Genomic DNA, 20,203 nt, shown 5'->3' with positions numbered 1-20,203 from the left:
ACCTATTGGTGGAAGCAGTCAACACTCGCACACATTTTGATGCGCACCACTTTGGGTCTTATTTCAAGTGCAGTACATTTATCCATGGTAGATCTGTACTTCAGGAGTCACCAGTACCCAAGGTAGTACTAACTCTGCATGTGCAGAGCTACTGTGCCTGCAGTTGGTTGTTAAGAAACATCATGCACATGGTGACTTCAGCCCCAGTCCAGTTCTCACCACCTCTTTCCTGCCAATCCACATTTTTCTCAAGAGTGGCCATATTACAGTACAGTATTAAGTTAACACTTGTCGGCTTATAATTAAATTGTGTGCCAATCAGCTAAATACTAAGAAATCAATTAAAACACACATTTGCACGGGTAAGGAACTGTTTAAATGTCATGATTCAGGCTAAGTGCAGACATGTAGTCAGGCAGATGCTCAAACGTTGGAGACTGTGGAACAAAGGTCAGTGGAAACTAAAGAGTTTGGAAGCACTAAGGGGCAGATTTACAAGGACTGGCGTATCCCTGCATATCAGCAGGGATGCGCCAGGTAAGATGCGTCACGCAAGTTTACCCTTGCGCCACCACAGATGCGCCGCATTTACAATGTGGCGCATCGTGGCGCAAGCATAAACAGATCTGTGACGCATCTGATGGCGTAAGGGTGGCACAACTCCAGCAATACTCAGGGGCTGCCCATACCTAACATGCTGCGTCACGCCTTACGCCTGCTTCAGGCAGGCGCAGGGTTTTGACGCAGCAGCGTTGGAAAAGTGACTCAGTGAAATCTTGTAGATTTCACTGCAAGACTTTTCCGAGGCTTTTTCTGATGGAACGCCCACCCTGCATACATTAAACCTGATGCAGGTTTAATGTAGCGCAGGGCTTTACAACGTGACGCATCTCCCTAGATGCGTCACATTGTAAATAAGGCGCAACATGGCGTATGGTTTTCGCTGCCGCTGCGTCACTGAAGTGACGCAACGGCGGCCTAAATGTATCGCAAGGGGCTTGTAAATCTGCCCCAAAGTTGCTAATTGCCATATTGCCAGTCTACTCACTTCCTGGTTTTGGGTCACTTCCGGGTTACTGGTGCCAGAGTCATATTGAAGGACCTTCATGGGCCATTGCATTTTGCTTGCAATATGTTGTAAGTTGTTTTGGCTCTTTGCTTTCGTACCAGTTTGAAATTGTTATCCGCCCCTCACTATTTGTTGTTTTTTCCCCTCAGTCCCCTCGGTACAATCCCCATTAGGTCTCACTAGTCCATGTAACTGCATTTGTGTAAACCTTCACTCGCTTACCTCCTTACTTATGACCAGTGAGTTTATGGTGGTGTCCTCGGGCTCGTTAAAATCCTGGTCTCCGTAAGGCTCATCAAGGAAAACACATGCTATTTCAACCTAGAAGCTTCTCAAATATTGATCTGTTTTCAATTACTAAACTGGCTGATGATCATTACTTACCTGTTATCCTGTGTCTATCAAGCCGCTAGTTCAGTAAGCCCGGTCTCCGCAATATCAAGATTGAGTTGCACCATCTCTCGACTGACACTGTTCCCTTTCTGAGAAGTGAGGAGTGAGATCCAGTCTGATATTTCTCTCCCAGTCTCTTTCCCAGCTTTCCACAGATCCCTTCCATAGAAGGCAATTCCACCTTGCTCACCTGCTTAGGCATTCGGGGATGGCAGGGTCTTTCAGTGGCTCAATACAACTAGTATCTAATAATTTACCACACACCTATGGGCCGTCTGAAAACCCCATCCAAGAAATAACACAAGCCATCACACAAATACATGATGAATAAGAAACTTCTTGTCAAGAGCAAGCATTTGTGTTAAATTGAATTTGAATTGATGCCTAGTCATCTACAAATGTTACATCCATCCACTGTGTAAAATCTCTTACAATGGTAAATAATTATACCCACGATTGTTGTATCATTTGAGAACAGTGGCAGAAAGGAGTTCACAATCAACTAATAATCTAGTTTAAGAGCCTTCTGAGACTTATGCTGGAGAAATTGATAAATTTCTGTATTTTTTGATGCAATGTCGGCTAACTTTTTGGTGCAATCCAACCATTTTGCGAACAATTCTTCAGTGGCATCCTCTTTAACTAAGATTGCACTCACATGGGCAGCATCTCTAATTATGAATAATAGTATTTGGGTCAATATTTGGGCCCACTTTATCACTCAGATCACAGCAAATTTCGGTAGAAGGCATTCCACGCAATCTGCTCATGCGGACTCAATGTTAAAACAGAGACTTCAAGAACTCATCAGTTACATTATTCACTATCAAGTAATGCTCAGAACAGCAGCCTGGACTGACAAAGCTGCATCCTCTATTGTGGGCTAGCGAACGAGTTAAAATATGTGATTTTAGTGGTTGTCAGTGAACTCGCCACCTCTCCAGCGATGGTCAGTCTTGCTTTAAATGTAGCAGCTCAGCAAAGAGTTGCACGTGCTTTGGATACAAACCAGCCCAATGAAAGTGGGTCTGACAAATTGTTTTTGTCGAAACAATGTTGAGAATCATTGTTTTAATCAAGACTGAGTTTCCCATAGTTGAACAGAGGCTTCAACATCCAGAAAAGGAAAGCCTTTGTTGATGTATATTTCCATTGTTTAGGCTGTTTATGGCTCTTTGAAGAGGGCCTCCCTTTTAACCAGATCCATTCTTTTGCTCCTAGACCGAAGACCAATTTCTCTGCCTTCTGTGCCCCTTGGGATACTCCCTCTTCTATGTTGCTCCCTGTTTATAATCCCATTACTCCCCCTACCACTTTACTACCTGTTTTTCCAACCCTCTTATTGCCCCTCCTGTTTTATCACTGCTTTAAAAATAAACCCTTACTGCGACTCCTGCATTACTCTATGTATTAAAACCACTACCTCCCTGTCCTGATTTACCCTTTAGTTCCCCTCCCATTTTACTCTTTTTTACAAACGTATTACCCTCCCTTCCACTTTACTCCCCTTCTACTCCTGTTTTTCTTCAACCCCCCTATGTCTTGCTTCCTGTTGTCATTTGAAATGAGCCCTTTCTATGACACATTATATTTTCTTGGAGAAGGTATTTGGTAATTTTAACCTTTCTCTAAAATTGTTTCATCAGTCTGTTTCAGTCAGGGTGACTTTCTTCATTTTAGAAATGAGTGCGAATGACGGATTTTCCAGCAAATCATCACCAAGGAGAGTGAAGGGGTTAGAAGGTTGTGGATTCCAAACATCTCTAAAAGCAGTGAGCCTTTGGTTCAATCTGAGGAACCGATGCAGACCAGTGAGGCATTAAAGACTGAAAGCAGAGGAGAAAACCTGGAGAAGAAACACAGGGTTCTGCTATACTGTAGAAAATTGGGGCAGTTCATTAAAATATGTCCCCAGCTGCCAGGAAATGTCTTGGTTCATCCCTGAGAAACAGACGCGTATCACTGAAGTGTCTACTGTGAGTAAAGCACACTGCTTTCTGCAGTTACTGGTCACCACTCAGAGGGGACCCTTTTCTTTATGTTCTGTTGGATTCAGGGCTTCCAGATGGCTAGTAGGTTTCATGCAGAGGCTCAGATTCCATCCAAGAAATGGATGAAAGACAAAATTCAAGAAACTGATAGAACTGCCTTGACCTATGAAGGTGTGTGTCAAGAGACCTTGTCGCTGTAGATGGCCACAATTCCCCAACGTTGTTTAGGAACAACATGAATGAGACAGCACCTGGAACAACAACTGTACCATTTTAGGATGTTGCCCTAGCTCCAGACTGGCACTGTTCCAGTAAATATATGACTGGGTCCTATGTTTGAGCATTTGTTTATGTTTGACCAGCATTCTATGGGAACAGTTACCTCACTAGTGCCACACGTGGTGATGAGACCAAGGGCCATATGTACAACGAAGTGGCGGAGCGTGTAGTTAGCCTCCTGGGTTTAACGACACGCTCTGCCACTTCGGAAACGCAAGGCTGCACCATATTTATAAGAATACGGTGCAGCTTTGCATTTCCCCCTGTAATGGCACTAGGTTTCACAACTTAGCGCCAACGCAGGCACCCTCGCACCAGAATGCATGTGTGTCTGTGTGCAGGGGAGGATTGGTTATGTGTAGGAAGGTGTCCCTTCCTGCACATAAACAATCCTGAAATGCAATTTTTTAAAGGTTTGTTTAAGTACAGGAAGGGACACCTTCCTGTACATAAACAAACCATGGCATTTTGCTTTTTCCATGTGAGCTGCACAAGGCAGCACACATGGAAAAAGCAAAAACGAGGAGAAATGATGCATTTCTCTTCCTTTCGCCACCTTAAGACCAGGGTTTTCCTGGTCTTAATTTTAGGTGCTGCCTCCTATGAAAGCCACCCTTGTTCATAGGGGGCAGCGTCAAATACAATGGGTGTTGCGGTGGAACGGCGACCACAACACCCACTGCACGACCCTTTCACGCTAAACATAGCATGAAAGGGTGCCTTATGTACAAGGCAGCGTTAAGCCACGTTAAGTGGCTTAAAGCTGCCTTGTACATAAGGCAAGGCCCTATCGCCACGGGAACCTCACAAAAAGTGACGTTCCCATGGCGATAGGGGCTTGTACATATGCCCCCCTGTTCTTTATTCTTGATTGTACTTCGCTTCAGACACTTCTTTCTGGTGGTAAAATGGAACATCATTATGGATTAATGCATCTTAGGTCTGCATGACAACCAAGTGTTGAAATCTATCACAAGTGAACCAAAGTACATTCTACTCAGGCACTTTGAGAACTAATTTTTTATTGACAATAGTTAAGTAGCGCATTTTCTTTTGTTCGATGTAACACTAAAGTATTTGGAAAACAGCTAGTGGTATCTAGACTGAAGATCAACATTTTCTTCCTCTGCAATTAAGAGAAACTGGCTCATCCCATTTTTTTCCCGAATATTTTTAGCGATATCCTTATAATAGCAGAACTAGTTTATCTGAATGCAGAGGTTAAAAAAAATGCATGTGACATTTGATATTTCCTTGAAAACTTGATTTCGTGATATGCATAAAGAAACCAAATACAAAAAGTTTGAACCATTTTGAGGCTATCTTTGAGTTTCACCATTCACATTGGAGATAATGCCACACCAACCTGTTCTTCACTCTGAAAGACACCGATTGCCTGAAAGGTTCTAGTTGTGTTAATTTTTATGAACAAAATCATATCGGTGCCCCATTTCTTTGCTGTATCATACCGTTATTCATAGCTTTAAGTACTGAAATTGTCGCATCATTGAATTAAACAGGTCACAAGCTGATCCTGTATGTGACCGACTAGAATAGCACATGGTTGCTTAGAAAGTAAATAAAATAGCCCAATTCTCACCTTCTTCAGGAACAAAATTGTTCTATTGACCAAATCTCACGGTTGCTCTTCCATCACATATTGCCCGCTTCTTCGCTGGTGGGATTCCTCCCTTTCCCAGTGTTTACTCGTAAACGAAGATAGACAGGCAGTTGTTTTATCATTATAGGCATCAATGCCTCTTCTGGCAGACAGCGGCAATTTAGCATAAGTACATTATTTGTTTGAACACGTGCATTGAAAATGATTCTATTCTATGACAATATTTATGTAATATTGTACCCCTGAAGTAAGGAATTTTGACTTGGCCATTTAATGTCAGCTGTTCAACTTAGGGGCCGATTCCGATCCGGGTCGGAAAGCACTCCGACCGTGCAGGGTCCGGAGTGTTTTCCAACCGAGCTGGAGTCCTGCAGTCCGACCAAGCGAATACAATGCAGCCGTATGCTGTCGGACTCGGTTCGGTCGGACTCCCATAGAAGTCAATGGGAGCTGGTCGTACGAAGGGGACATGGGCTCCCATTGACTGAATGGGTACGTCTCGCACAAGTGCGCCCCCTACAGTGGGTACGCCTCGGTACCATCCGCACCGTACATGCCTGTGTTGGGGAGACCCTTGGGTCTCCCCCTGTGTCCGAGTCGTAGGGCTGCGCGTGACAGAGGGTCCGACGCGGACCCCCAAAGGCAACAACATGGACGATTTGCAAGCCGGACACGCCGGCTCGCCCAGGCTGTCCGACGCGTGCATCGTACTGACTCGGTCGTGAATGGCATCCATTGCATGCCACGGTTAGCTTACGACCGAGACGTACGGAGCGGTTCGGACCCGGAAATGACTTGGTCGGTGAATTTCATGTAGCTTGCATCGTACTTGCTCGCTCGTACAGCTGTACGAGTCGGGCGGAAAACACGCGTACGGCTCATAGTTTTACCGGCCAGATCGCGTTTGGTGCCCTTCTAACCCGGATTGGAATCGGCCCCTAAATGTTTCAAGCAAGATGGACTTTTGTCACCGTTAAAGTGTTTACTCGTCATATAAAGATTGTGTTTAAATGCATTTTGAGAGCAAATCATTCCTCTATCCACTTCAAAGGAAAAAGGTGTGCAGAGAAAACATGTAGCAAATAAACACTACAGAAAGGTCTATTTTAGCATAAATTGTGCCGATGCTCGCTCATTTGACTCTTGGTAAGCAGTATTTATTTTTCATTGAGGGCTAATATTGCACTTACTTTTTTTAAGCACTAAACAGCGTGTTAATTTCACCCGATTTTATAGTATTTTTATTAACTAATAACGGGGACTGACTTGGCCATGAGAGTACTTGAAATCTTCACCTAAGGATGCGAATGAGTTGCACTTATCTCGCTGAGCCATGTAACTGGACCTGTTCACGACTATATGATCTGCCAAGTTCATCAAAAACGACGTGACCCTTATGATCTAGACTCGTTTTGTATTCGAGGTTATACTAATGTAAATGTAAATTGATACTTGTATAGCGCACTACTCACCCGCAAGGGTGAGTAGTGCTTGTACGAATACCGCTGTGGAACCCATCCTGGCTTTCCCTGTGAGGCGTCCACTCCTGGGCACCCCCAAGGTGGAGGCCAGGCATCCTTAGCATTGTGGGGACTGTTGTGGAGATTAAGCAAGCTATCGCCCAGAGTTGCAGAGTGGGACTCCATGATTGGAATAGGCACCGAGGCGAGAATTATCAGGTCTGTGGAATTTTTTAGCCCAAGACCCGCGGAGGTGGGGAATTGAACCCTGGTCCCGGGCTAGACCTCTGCATCAGGGTCTGCCACTCTAATCATTGAGCAACACACGCCATATGCAAGTATTATATAAAAAAATAACTGCAGATACTGAGGCAGGCTTTTATCAATCCATGTTACTGTAATCATGAATCCCGTACCCAGCAAAAACAGATTTAGGTGTAGATATTTTTTATTACATTTTCCTCTTCATAGATGCGTGTTATAACGGCCTGCCCATGAAGCAAACAAATACACTAAAACAGCACCCCCATTCCTATGACTAGCATGTACTTGCACTAGTGGCAATTTCAAGCGCTGGCAAAATGGAACTTTATTCAAGTATTAAGAATTATTCTCGGCTGCCCACTGTCAGTACTGTGCCATGTGTGAGCTGTGGACTGCAAGGGCCACAGACATCAGGAAGGTCCTAAGAGTCAGGCTCGAGGTGGTTGAGAAGGGAAGAGTGGGGGTGTAACATTCTCTTTAGTCTTTCTTTACTATCTCCCTTCTTCTCTCTGTATTCTAGAATACTTCCTTGTATTATAGAATACCTCCTCTCTTCGTATTTCTGGCTTGCCTCTCTTCAAAGCAACAGCTGTTTCCCTGCGGGTCCTTTGATTGTATACTACAAATAAAGAAGAGTTACTCTACTTCTGATTCGATGCTGATTTATACGATCCTACATATTTTGGTACCAAAAGTGGGGTAACACTTCTTTATTTGTAGCAAGTTAGAATTGGATGGGGAAGTAGTTTGATGGGGGAAGATTGATCCAGCTCAGAGGCGGTGTAAATGTAAATGTCCCTTATTTGTAAAGCGCGAACAATTACCCGAGGGGGTCAAGGCACTGGGGGCCGCCAGGAAGATTAAGCAAGCTATTGCCCAGAGTCACATGGCGCTGGGCTGATCTGCCGCCAGGTGCCGTGGATCGAACTGTGAGCCCCCGGGTTCTGGAGTCAGCCGCCCTAGCTGCTGTGGTGTGCACTGTGGCACACTTGCTGGCCTCCACGGGCACGTGCATTGGTAAGGTGAAAAGGTCTTGTGACACCGTTATGGAAATCATGGTCATGGTCGATAGGACATACCAGAGCAGCCCTGGAACATCAATTGTTGTTTGGAAATTGCCAGGCACTGTGGCAAAGAAATGAATCTTTCCGTGGCATAAGGCACCACCACACGCAACTTTCTGAGGACACTGTGTGCAATGTAAATGTGGTTGAGTGCCTCGTACATGCTGGTTGGTTCACTCCCTCAGAGAGCAGAGGTTAGGCTTACTTTAGGGACAACAAAGTTTGAATACTTCAGAGGAACTGAATGTGAGTATACTTCAAGAGGCACATGTAGCAGATATTTCAGAAGGACACAGGCTGTGTATACTTCAGAGAACTACGTTTGTCTATGTGGGCTTTTGTGTATGTGTTTCAGGAGATAGAGCGTGTACACATCAGGTGGCAGAGAGTGAGTATAATTCAGGGGGCACAGAGTGTGTCTGCACCAAGGGGGTACAGTATGTCTGCCGGCGTGTACCTTGGTTCTCAACTTGTGTATACTTCTAAGGCACATAGTGTGTGAATATGAATAGGACACTTTACCCCTCACACTTTTACTCTACGTGCCATTACCCCGCAGTTTTTACAATGCAAAATCTGTTACAATGCAGGGCTTTACAACGCAATCCATTACAAAGCATTCTCCATTACAACTTAATTTACTAATCTAACTCAACGTGGGTGTTACTTTGGGGAATGTGTTGTAATAGTTTGCGGTGTAAAGCCCTGCGTTGTAAAAGTTTTTGTGGTGTGAAAACTGTGGGGTAGTGGCATGCGGAGTAACGCAAGTGGGGTAAAGGATGTTTCCCCTTGAAGACATATGTGTGTGTGTACGTGTGTCTGTGAGCATCTCTCTGTATCTCAGGACCAGAGTGTGTAAACCTCAGGGGGGCCATTGTGACATCTCAAGCCTAGAGACAGAAGAAAACAAATTCATAAGGTCATTAATGAAACTGATAAATAACAATGCTTGTCTTGCAGCTTCTAGATAGATTTTGCCATCCGATCTAAATATAATGATTCACCCATTCATTGAATGCCATCACTGTCAACAATTGATATCCTCTTCTCCTGATCTCCATCCTTCTTGCTCAGGCAAAAATTAGCTAATAGCTTCATGAAACTTGGTTTGCGAGTAGCATTTGACCTATTGATAAATGGTGATTCCAAGCATCATGTAATGCCATTAAGCCTTAATAAGGCATCAACCGATTTCCAACACTAGATAAATGATATTGCGAGGACAGTCTGATGAAATCCTTCTACACTTGAGCACCGAGGAAGTCACTGGGACGTTTTTTAAACAGCGCTAACCTGATTTTACTGGGAGTCCATTTTAAAAGCTGGGACTGCGAGGTCCAGGTCCAGGGTGCGTAACTACAAGGCTAATACAGCGCACCTGGACACTCTTCCCGGCCCCTCCTTCCACTACGCTGCCATAAAACGCCTCGCGGCCCCCGCTTCACGGGGGGCGCTCGCAGGCGAGGACAGTCTGATGAAATCCTTCTACACTTGAGCACCGAGGAAGTCACTGGGACGTTTTTTAAACAGCGCTAACCTGATTTTACTGGGAGTCCGTTTTAAAAGCTGGGACTGCGAGGTCCAGGTCCAGGGTGCGTAACTACAAGGCTAATACAGCGCACCTGGACACTCTTCCCGGCCCCTCCTTCCACTACGCTGCCATAAAACGCCTCGCGGCCCCCGCTTCGCGGGAGCCGCTCGCAGGCGAGGACAGTCTGATGAAATCCTTCTACACTTGAGCACCGAGGAAGTCACTGGGACGTTTTTTAAACAGCGCTAACCTGATTTTACTGGGAGTCCGTTTTAAAAGCTGGGACTGCGAGGTCCAGGTCCAGGGTGCGTAACTACAAGGCTAATACAGCGCACCTGGACACTCTTCCCGGCCCCTCCTTCCACTACGCTGCCATAAAACGCCTCGCGGCCCCCGCTTCGCGGGAGCCGCTCGCAGGCGAGGACAGTCTGATGAAATCCTTCTACACTTGAGCACCGAGGAAGTCACTGGGACGTTTTTTAAACAGCGCTAACCTGATTTTACTGGGAGTCCGTTTTAAAAGCTGGGACTGCGAGGTCCAGGTCCAGGGTGCGTAACTACAAGGCTAATACAGCGCACCTGGACACTCTTCCCGGCCCCTCCTTCCACTACGCTGCCATAAAACGCCTCGCGGCCCCCGCTTCGCGGGGGCTGCTCGCAGGCGAGGACAGTCTGATGAAATCCTTCTACACTTGAGCACCGAGGAAGTCACTGGGACGTTTTTTAAACAGCGCTAACCTGATTTTACTGGGAGTCCGTTTTAAAAGCTGGGACTGCGAGGTCCAGGTCCAGGGTGCGTAACTACAAGGCTAATACAGCGCACCTGGACACTCTTCCCGGCCCCTCCTTCCACTACGCTGCCATAAAACGCCTCGCGGCCCCCGCTTCGCGGGAGCCGCTCGCAGGCGAGGACAGTCTGATGAAATCCTTCTACACTTGAGCACCGAGGAAGTCACTGGGACGTTTTTTAAACAGCGCTAACCTGATTTTACTGGGAGTCCGTTTTAAAAGCTGGGACTGCGAGGTCCAGGGTGCGTAACTACAAGGCTAATACAGTGCACCTGGACACTCTTCCCGGCCCCTCCTTCCACTACGCTGCCATAAAACGCCTCGCGGCCCCCGCTTCGCGGGAGCCGCTCGCAGGCGAGGACAGTCTGATGAAATCCTTCTACACTTGAGCACCGAGGAAGTCACTGGGACGTTTTTTAAACAGCGCTAACCTGATTTTACTGGGAGTCCGTTTTAAAAGCTGGGACTGCGAGGTCCAGGTCCAGGGTGCGTAACTACAAGGCTAATACAGCGCACCTGGACACTCTTCCCGGCACCTCCTACTTCCGCTATTTAAATCAAGCCTACAACCGTGCTAGCGGGACGCGTGCGGGGCGTAGTCCGGGGCGAAGCCCGGGCAAAGGGCGGGCTCGTCTGAGCTCGTCCGAGGTCGGCAGAGGACGGGACGGGCCATAACTCTTGGCTCCGCTGGTATGTGAACTCAAATTTGTTTCCCGCTGATGCTGATTGCCTGTGTTACAGCAATTCGCTGCTCCGCTGGCCCCTTAGGTCCACTGTGTTGCCTTGTTCTCGTCCACTTCTGTTGTTGCGTCTACTTTTGCTGCTGCTACCTGGGCAATGGCAACTGGAGGTCCAGGGAAAGGGAGAAAATCTATAACTGGGTCGGGAATTGTCGGCACATTGGACAATTTTCTCATAAGGGCCACCTCAGTCCTACAGAGAGAAATCGAGATGACCGAAAAAAGGCTTTCTTTTGATCAAGCTTTTACTAAAAGGTCATCTTTGGGGAATATTGCCACAGCTCAGTCACCAACTAGCCATTGTATTCCTCGTTGTATTGTTAATTCTCACAGCAGCCTATCTACATCCATAGAATTGAGTCCTAACGTCAATAACCCTATTGAGCGCGACGAGCATACTGACCAGGTTCCAAGCCTTGCTACAACTACTGTGGGGTTTACCCGATCTGGCCATCCGATCCGACTGGAAGCAGGCAATGCTACTTCAACCAAACAGGCTGCCAGACGTAAGCGGAGTGGCACAGCCTTGACCAACATAAATTCGAAACACCCTAAACGGTCTAAACTTGGGGTCATGGATTGTGCAGTTAACACTGAACATGCCACTTTGACATCGCAAAGCACCGAGTGCAATCTGGGTTCGGAATTTGGAGGAGACTTCTGGTCTAAATTGGAGCAGTTACTTACTGCTACATGCCTTCCAATGTACAATAGACTTGATGTAATTGAAAATAAGTTATCAGCCTTTGAATTGCGGTTTGCTGGTTTTCTGGGGGATATTGAGTCTAATTTGCGTGAGGGCACTAACATCAATCCTACTTTGACAAATTATTCTGCTGAGCCAGTTGTTCCTGCTCCTAAATCCCCTAACCCGAGGCTAGGAGCTGTAGTCCATTCCATCTCGCAGAGTTTGAGGTCTGGAACTACTGCGCAAATATCACTTGATAGTCCATCTACATCCACTATAACTGGAAATGCCTTGAGTAGGGGTAATCTTGTTAAAACAATCATACCTGTTGATAAGGGAGCCACTAACCCTCCACATAACACACTTAGCTGTTCAAAAATTGCCACCAAAGTGAAACACAAGCTAACTTGTTTGGATCTCCCCCCGGAATCAGTACCTTATGTGGTGGTACTCGCAGGGGTCCCAACCCTAGATAAAGGCTCGAAGGAGGACCCCTCTAAGCTTAAGAATAAGTGCATTCATTGGTTGAACCGGTACAAACCCCTTCCGAAAGGGTGTAGCAGTGAAATTCTCTTTGCAAGACGGCTTGACTGGGTGGGAAACAGAACTAAAGATCTACAGGGCGATTGCATTGTGATTAACTTTAGAAATCCCAGAACAGTTGGTTACATCTGCAATGTACAGCCATGCATCACAGGCAGCACTCAAACTTCCATTAAAGCTCTCCCCCTCACCTACTTCTACCCGGGTTCTCCCCTATTGGGTCGCAAAGCTTCTGGGATGATCCGGGAGACGGGCCCAGATTGGGATTTGCTGGGTTCTCACCCCCATCGTCCCAATGAATCTCAAGCTACAACTCAACTTTGCCCACCTGTTCTTGAATCCTTCTATCATTTTAATAACTATAGCGTTCTGGACCAGGTGGACTGACGCCCGGTCCCCGGTGTTCCCTTTACTCTGACTAGGGCACAGAAAGAGTCAAATAATGTTAAGGTAGCTGGGGAGGTTAACTGCTCACGAATTGTGTTTCCCTCCTCTGTTCCTACACCCAACCCCATGGCAATCTGTTATAGGGAAGATTCACTTGTACATCTAGAAAATTCTTGCCCGGTCCCCGGTGTTCCCTTTACTTTGACTGGGGTCCAGAAAGAGTTAAACAATATTAAGGCAGCTGGGGAGGTTAATTGCTTGCGGATTGTGTTTCCTTCCTCTGTTCCTGCACCTAACCCCATGGTAACTTGTTACAGGGAAGGTTCTCTTGTACACCTAGAAAATTCTCCTTCATTGCCTCAGTTTGGCGTATTGACACATGAACATGTTGGGGTAAATTTGGATAAGGACTCTTCTGTTGAAATTGAGGCCAGGACCAATGTTAATCTTATCTCCTGGAATGTAGCAGGTCTAAAGAGCAAACAGACCTGCGAAGAGTGGGGCAAGTTTATAGACACCTTTGACATTTGTTTGTTACAAGAGACATGGGCCATGGAAAATTACCAACGAGAAGGGTATGCCACCTTTGATATCCTTGCCTTATCTAGTGGCAGGGGTAGACCCTCCGGAGGCCTTAGCACCTGGGTTGCAATTCATCTGGGAGCTTCAGCAAGGCAACTCCAAACGGGATCTGACGACATTCTATGTGTTCTACTTGACTTGCCTGGGAACAAATTCATAGCCCTTTTAAATGTCTATTCAAGACCCTCCCCAGGAGGTTGTGAATCCAAGGTCATTGCAGCTCTGAATGATTTAATTTTGACTTTGGATTCAGAATATTCACTCATAGTTGGTGGTGACTTCAATTGCCAATATGAGCCATTAAGCCTCTCTGCACAGAATGATCCCGTGGCGGAAGATGCTCACTCGAATATTCCTGAGCCTATGATTCCCAAGGTTAGGGCTTGGACCCCTCTAGTGCTGCAAATACTCTCTCTGGCTCTTTCTTTATCGTTGAGGGCTTGCAACGGACGATTTAAATCTGACCAGCCTGGACAAACCACTTTTAATAGAGGTGGGCATTTGTCGATCTTGGATTACATTCTGATTGACATAAAATCCTGGGATAAGGTCATAGATTTTAGGGTGGTCGCTCGAGGTGATAGCGACCACAATGCCCTTACTCTGAAATTAAAACCAGATCACTGGGGATTTACAACACATGTTAATGGACCGTCATCTCCTCCACAACCCTTAACCCTACATAATAATAAACGTAGGGTAAGATGGTCCAACATCCTTGTGTGTCCCGACAGATTGGCTGAAACATATAGATTGGCACTTCCCTGTCTCATTGAAATGGCCGGAGTCGAGCTAAATTGCTCCTCTACTGAGAGCGTATTCAGCCCTGTCACTATTCACACCCAGCTATCCACAAAACTTGTGGAGGTTTTCTCCAGGCCAGAGGCTCCTAAGGCCCATGTGACCAACAAACACGCCTGGTACACTCCTGAGTGCAGGAAATTAAAAACTGAATTGATTGGGGCAATAAAAATGAAGGACAAAGCTAGGACCAAATTACTCCGAGCCCAGTATAAACGACAGACCAATACGGCAAGGAAGTCTTGGGATGATGATAAGTGGGAGGAATTGAGAACATCATTGCAGAACAAGGATTTTAGAACATTTTGGGCCATTGTCAATAATGGTAGGCTGAATCCTGATACCATTACTGGCTCTAATATTGCTTTTGTAGTATGGGAAGGGCATTTCAGGGCCCTATATTCTATACCAAATTGTAACTCATTTCCCCCGATTGATCTTCCCTCCAGTCCAGTTTGTCATGCTGACCCCATTCCACGAATTGTAATCAAAGAGGTCCAAAACGCCATTCTTATGCTCATATCTAACAAAGCGCCGGGTCTGGACAAAATCCCGGGTGATCTTTTTAAGTCTGAACCTTTGATATGGGCCCCATATTTATGCGTCTTATTCAATGCTATTCTATTCGGTGCAGATCCACCAGCAACTTGGCGAGGTGCCGAGATAGTGCCTATTCATAAAAAAGGTTGTCCTCTACAGCCTTCGAACTATCGCCCGATAAGTCTAATTGATACGACTCAAAAACTATTCGGGCGTATAATTCTGAATAGACTACAGGCCTGGGAAGAAGAATGCAACATCTTAAGCCCTTTGCAGGCAGGCTTCAGGAAGGGCATTTCAACCCTCGACCAGATCTTTCGTCTCCAGGTTTTATTCTGGAAATTTGCGAGTGTAGAGGGTGGCAGCCTCTACCTCGTTTTTGTTGATCTACGATCAGCATTTGATCTGGTCCCGAGGGAAAAACTGTGGGCCGTCCTGCAAACGCTCAATGTTCCCCCCTATCTTCTGGATGTCCTGAAAAGCTTACATGAGGCCAACTTTGCTCGGGTCAGATGCGGAAAATATGGCGAACTTTCTGAACCCTTCCCTGTCTCTCGAGGAGTTCGACAGGGATGTGTGTTAGCGCCTACGCTGTTCTGCCTCTACATCAATGGGCTTGTAAACTATCTTTTAGCCCTCAAAGACACTGATGTTCCTAGGCTGTCCACGGGCAAGGTACCGGCCTTAATGTTCGCCGACGACACCTTGCTGTTGTCACGCACCCCTATGGGCATTCAGCGCATATTAGATGGCTTTGTAGACTTTTGCAGTGATAGGGGTCTTGAGATCAATCTGGCCAAAACTAAATTTATGATTCTTAACCCTCCTAAACGTACCCGCCCCAACCCAGTCTTGAATGGCAGTCCCCTAGAACGGGTGAAAACTTTAACCTATCTGGGGATTACTCTCCAGGAAGACTTGGGCTGGGGTGGTCAAGCTCTTTATTCCACTCTTAAGCTGACACAAACTTTAGGAGGCATGGCCCGATTGTTCAATGGATCGGTTTTCAAACCAATTCTACCAGTCGTAGAAATCCTTAAAACCCAGGCAAGACCTGCTTCAACTTATGGAGCAGAACTATGGGGTCACTCGAATACAGATAGTCTAGCGAGGGTTGAAAATTCTTTTATAAGAAAATTATTAAGTCTACCCTCTAGTTCTCCTTTGGTCCCCATTAGATTCAACCTAGATCTGCTTCCTATTGAAGAGGTGGTGGCAGCTCGGCCTGTCCACTATTGGAAGAGACTATGGTCTAATCCGGATCTTGGGACCTATAGAGATGAATTTATAGAGATTTGGCCCACAATCAAATATATGAATATTCCTTGGTTGACTCATGTCAGGGACACCTGTTCCAAGATTGGACGACAGAACCTCTGGGATACCCCAGGAAGTTCCTGTTTAGCTGTTTCCTAAACCAATCTGGCTGATGATCTTAGACATTTCCACTTAACACGTCTACACATGAACTCTAAAATAGGTAGGCTGACTGAGCAGTTTCTCTTGGTCAAACCAAATTATGGGAGGGAACCGTTCTTGGATTTGATTTTTCCTAATGTGGCCAGGAAATTATATGTACAATTTAGAATGGGTACTTTACCACTCAGGTCTTTTACCTCTAGTTGGGGCACCACTAAGACTACTTCATGTCCTGCATGTGGCTACAAGTTGGAAGATGAAAATCATGTGTTCTTCTTCTGCCCAACGTACCATATCCATAGGAAGCGTTGGGTGAAATCAATATGCAGGAATCTTGGTTTTAGAGACTGTGTTACCGCCCTGCGAGTTTTAAAATATGACACCCATCCACCCATTGTCTTCGCAGTTTCACGTTTTTTAAATGCTGTATGGTTGCAGCGTAGGAAATTTTCCACCAATTGTTAATCATTTGATAATTTTAAACCCAATTCGATTGTTTTATACTGTTTTGGTGGTTTAAATGTGTTCTGCTTTTTGACATGATTGTTGATGAAATGTATTGTTGCTTTTATGGCCCTGGTGGCCGAAATAAAGTTTTCAAATGGAATGGATATTGTTCGAAACATCTTAGATATCATCATCGGTCATAAGTTACACTTTAAAGTTTATAATCTATACTTTGACATTTTCTAGGATCCAGCTACAATCCTGGCAGTGAATTTAGATTTGGAAACTAGTCAGTGGAGGAACATGCCACCCTAAATTTCAAATATGTTCCTCTTTTAAAAGCATGTTATGTTATTGTTATGTTATGTTATTTCCACTTGTAACGCGCTCGGCTACTCAAGAGTGTCCCGGCGCGAACCAAAGGGGAAGTGAGGAGACAATCAACCAAAGAGATTTGTTTTTAGCTTTCTTTTAAAGACTGCGAACTCCTGTGTGAGACGAAGATCGAGGGGGAGAGCATTCCAGGCCCGACAGGCTTTGACCACCAGAGAACAGCCCCCCGCCCTCTGGAGTTTATAGCGTGGGACCGAGGCCAGACATAAAGAAGACGAGTGCAGGGCCCGCGTGGGGACATAGAAAGAGAAGCACCTCTGAAGATAGAGGGGGCCCAGACCGTAAAGAGCACGATGGGCCATGACCAAGGATTTAAACTTGATCCTGGCCACCACAGGTAGCCAATGAAGAGAGTGCAGATGAGAAGTAACACTCTTCCTGGATGAAATACCCAGAAGCAGTCTGGCCGCCGTATTCTGGAACACCTGCAATTTCTTAATCAAATACCCAGGAGACCCCACCAAGAGAGAGTTGGCATAGTCTAGCCGAGAGAGAATCAATGCACAGGTGACTGTAACTCTGGCTGCCTGCGGAAGTAAAGGAAAAAAAATCCAAAGAGTTTTGATAAGACCAAAGCAGCAGCCAGCAGTCTTCCTGATATGAGTAGAAAAAGAGAGATTCTCCTCGAACCAGACACCCAAGTTCTTGACGGGCTGACCCTCAGAGATGGGAAGAGGAAGCTCCTGTGGCCACAACTGTTCGCGGAAATCGGTAGGGAAGGTGCCAAACAGCGAGATCTCTGATTTCTGCTCATTACACTTGAGCTGGGCATCCGCCAGCCAAGTGAAGATGGAGCGAAGGCACTGTTGGGCCGCCAGGACCGAACTGGACGCCTTATCCCAAGTGAAGAGCAACTGGGTGTCGTCAGCATAGGCCAAAACCTTAGCCCCAAGCGCTTCAGCCAGATGGATCAGAGGCGTAACATAAATGTTAAAAAGCAGAGGGCTAAGGGAAGAGCCCTGCGGGACACCCGTGGTGACCGGGTGGAAAGAGGAATAGAAGGGAGGAAGCCAGATCTGCTCGACTCTTTCCTCAAGAAAGGATCTAAGCCAGCCCCAAACGGCCCCTGACACACCAATCTCCGCAAGGCGGGATAACAGAAGGACGTGCGGGACCGTATCGAAGGCAGCCGAGAGGTCGAGCAAAATCAGGGCAGCCCTACCCCCGGCATCCAGGCACGTCCGAATGGCCTCCACAACCTCAACCAAGACCATCTCGGTGCAGTGACCCGCCCGAAACCCTGATTGAGCTGGGTGTAAGAGAGCCTCAGTTTCCACAAAATCTAACAATTGCTTGTGCACCACCTTCTCACAAACCTTGGCGATAGCTGGCAGGAGAGAGATGGGGCGATAATTGCCAGGATTGAGTGGGTCCAAGGATGGCTTTTTCAGCAGGGGGAGAATCTTAGCCTGCTTCCAGTCCTGGGGAACCACCATTGACTGTGAGGAAAGATTAATAATCAAGTTAACTTCAAAATGGATGCTCTCTGCTACATCGGCCAGGAGCCTGGCCGGGCAGGCATCTGCCGGAGACCCCGATTTAAGCCCTCTAAGAATTTTAAGAGTTTCCATCGGGTGAACTGGGCTGAAAGTAGACACCAAAACAAGGGGGGTCACTGCGAGACAAGTCCGCCTCCCTACCAGGGCACCCTTGTCTGAGGAGAAAGAGGCCTGAATGGCCGTGATTTTATTTCTGAAAAACCCAGACAAGGTAATGCACCAGTCAAATGAAGAAGGAGTCACACTCGCTTGGCCCACGGAGAAGTAAAGCTCTGGACAATAGAAAAAATTTCTTTAGAATTATTCCTGCCCGCGTCAATACGGGCCGCGTAGAAATGACTCTTAGCTGAGGCAATGGCGGCATAATAGGTTCTCTGCCTAGCTCTAAGTCTGGATTTAGCCACGAGACAGTAGTCGCTCCTACGCCATGCCCGCTCCAAAATTTTACAATCGTGCTTGATTACTTTGAGAGCGGGTGTAAACCAGGGTTTGGAGGGAGTAGCTCTGGCCAGTCTGATGGGGTGACAGGAGGTGATCGAGCTCACTGCTCTAGACACCCACCCCGTGAACCCCAGCAAACACTCCTCCAAACCCCCAGACAAGACAGGTCTGGCTAAGTCCAGAGCATGCGCAAGTTCCAGGGGATCCACTTTCCCCAGAACAGGCTTCCGGGAGCTAATCGCCCGAGTCATCGCCCTAGAGACGGACCAAGAGAAGTAGGATATGTAGTGATCTGACCATGTCACTGGGAGAGGATCCTTAACAAAAATAGGAAAATTGGAACAAATCGGGTCCAATATATGTCCGGCCCGATGAGTGGGTAGGCCAACGTGCTGGGTAAGTTGAACCATATGAAGAGTATCCAGCAAGTCAGTCCCCTCCCTGTCCTCAGGAACATCCATATGAAGGTTCAGATCACTCAACACCAAATAGTGGGAGAACCTGACAGCCCTAGATGTGATGGCATCACCCCAAGCCTGAAGAAAAGAACCAGCCGGTCCAGGTGGCCGATAAATCAGGGAGACCCCCAGAGTAAAATGGGCTGACAATCTGGTGCTAAGATCGAGCACCTCACAGCCTGCCCAAATCTCGGAGTCACCCAAACGAAGATCCCGAAGATCTTTATAAATAACCGCAATACCACCACCCCTTGACCCCTGGCGATCAACTCTCATGATCCTGTAGCCTACCGGGATAGTCAAAGCCACTATAGGGGCAGAGGAGGAGTCAAGCCAGGTCTCTGTAAGAAACAGCATATCTAATGAACCGTCCTCCAACAGCCCATGGACGTCCACATGATGTTTTTTTAGAGATCGGACATTAATTAACGCTGCTACGAGCTGCACGGGTGTAGACTGCTCATTAGAACTAGGGGTCATGATAAGAGGAGCAACACTACCTTCCCCTAGCTGAAAATCGCAAAAACTGCAGGTCGCTAAGGGCCGCACTGCCACATCCAAAGAGTGCGGATACCGGCAGGCTGTCACATCCAGGCCCCTAAGGATAGCACTGGAATAGCTGACAAATACAGTGGGATCTTGGGATTCTTGAGGCGGCAGACAAGCTTCTCTGGCGCTGGACGCTTTCGGGACGCGGACGGGCGCAGACGGGCTTGCCTTATGTGCAAATCAGCAAAGATGCTCTAATTCTTCATATTTTTATAGTGCGGGTATGAGGGTGGGATCAGCAAAAGTAGCAGCAAA

Source organism: Triturus cristatus, chromosome 12 (genome assembly GCF_964204655.1).
Source record: "Triturus cristatus chromosome 12, aTriCri1.1, whole genome shotgun sequence".
Lineage (NCBI taxonomy): Eukaryota > Metazoa > Chordata > Amphibia > Caudata > Salamandridae > Triturus > Triturus cristatus.
This window is presented reverse-complemented; position numbering follows the sequence as displayed.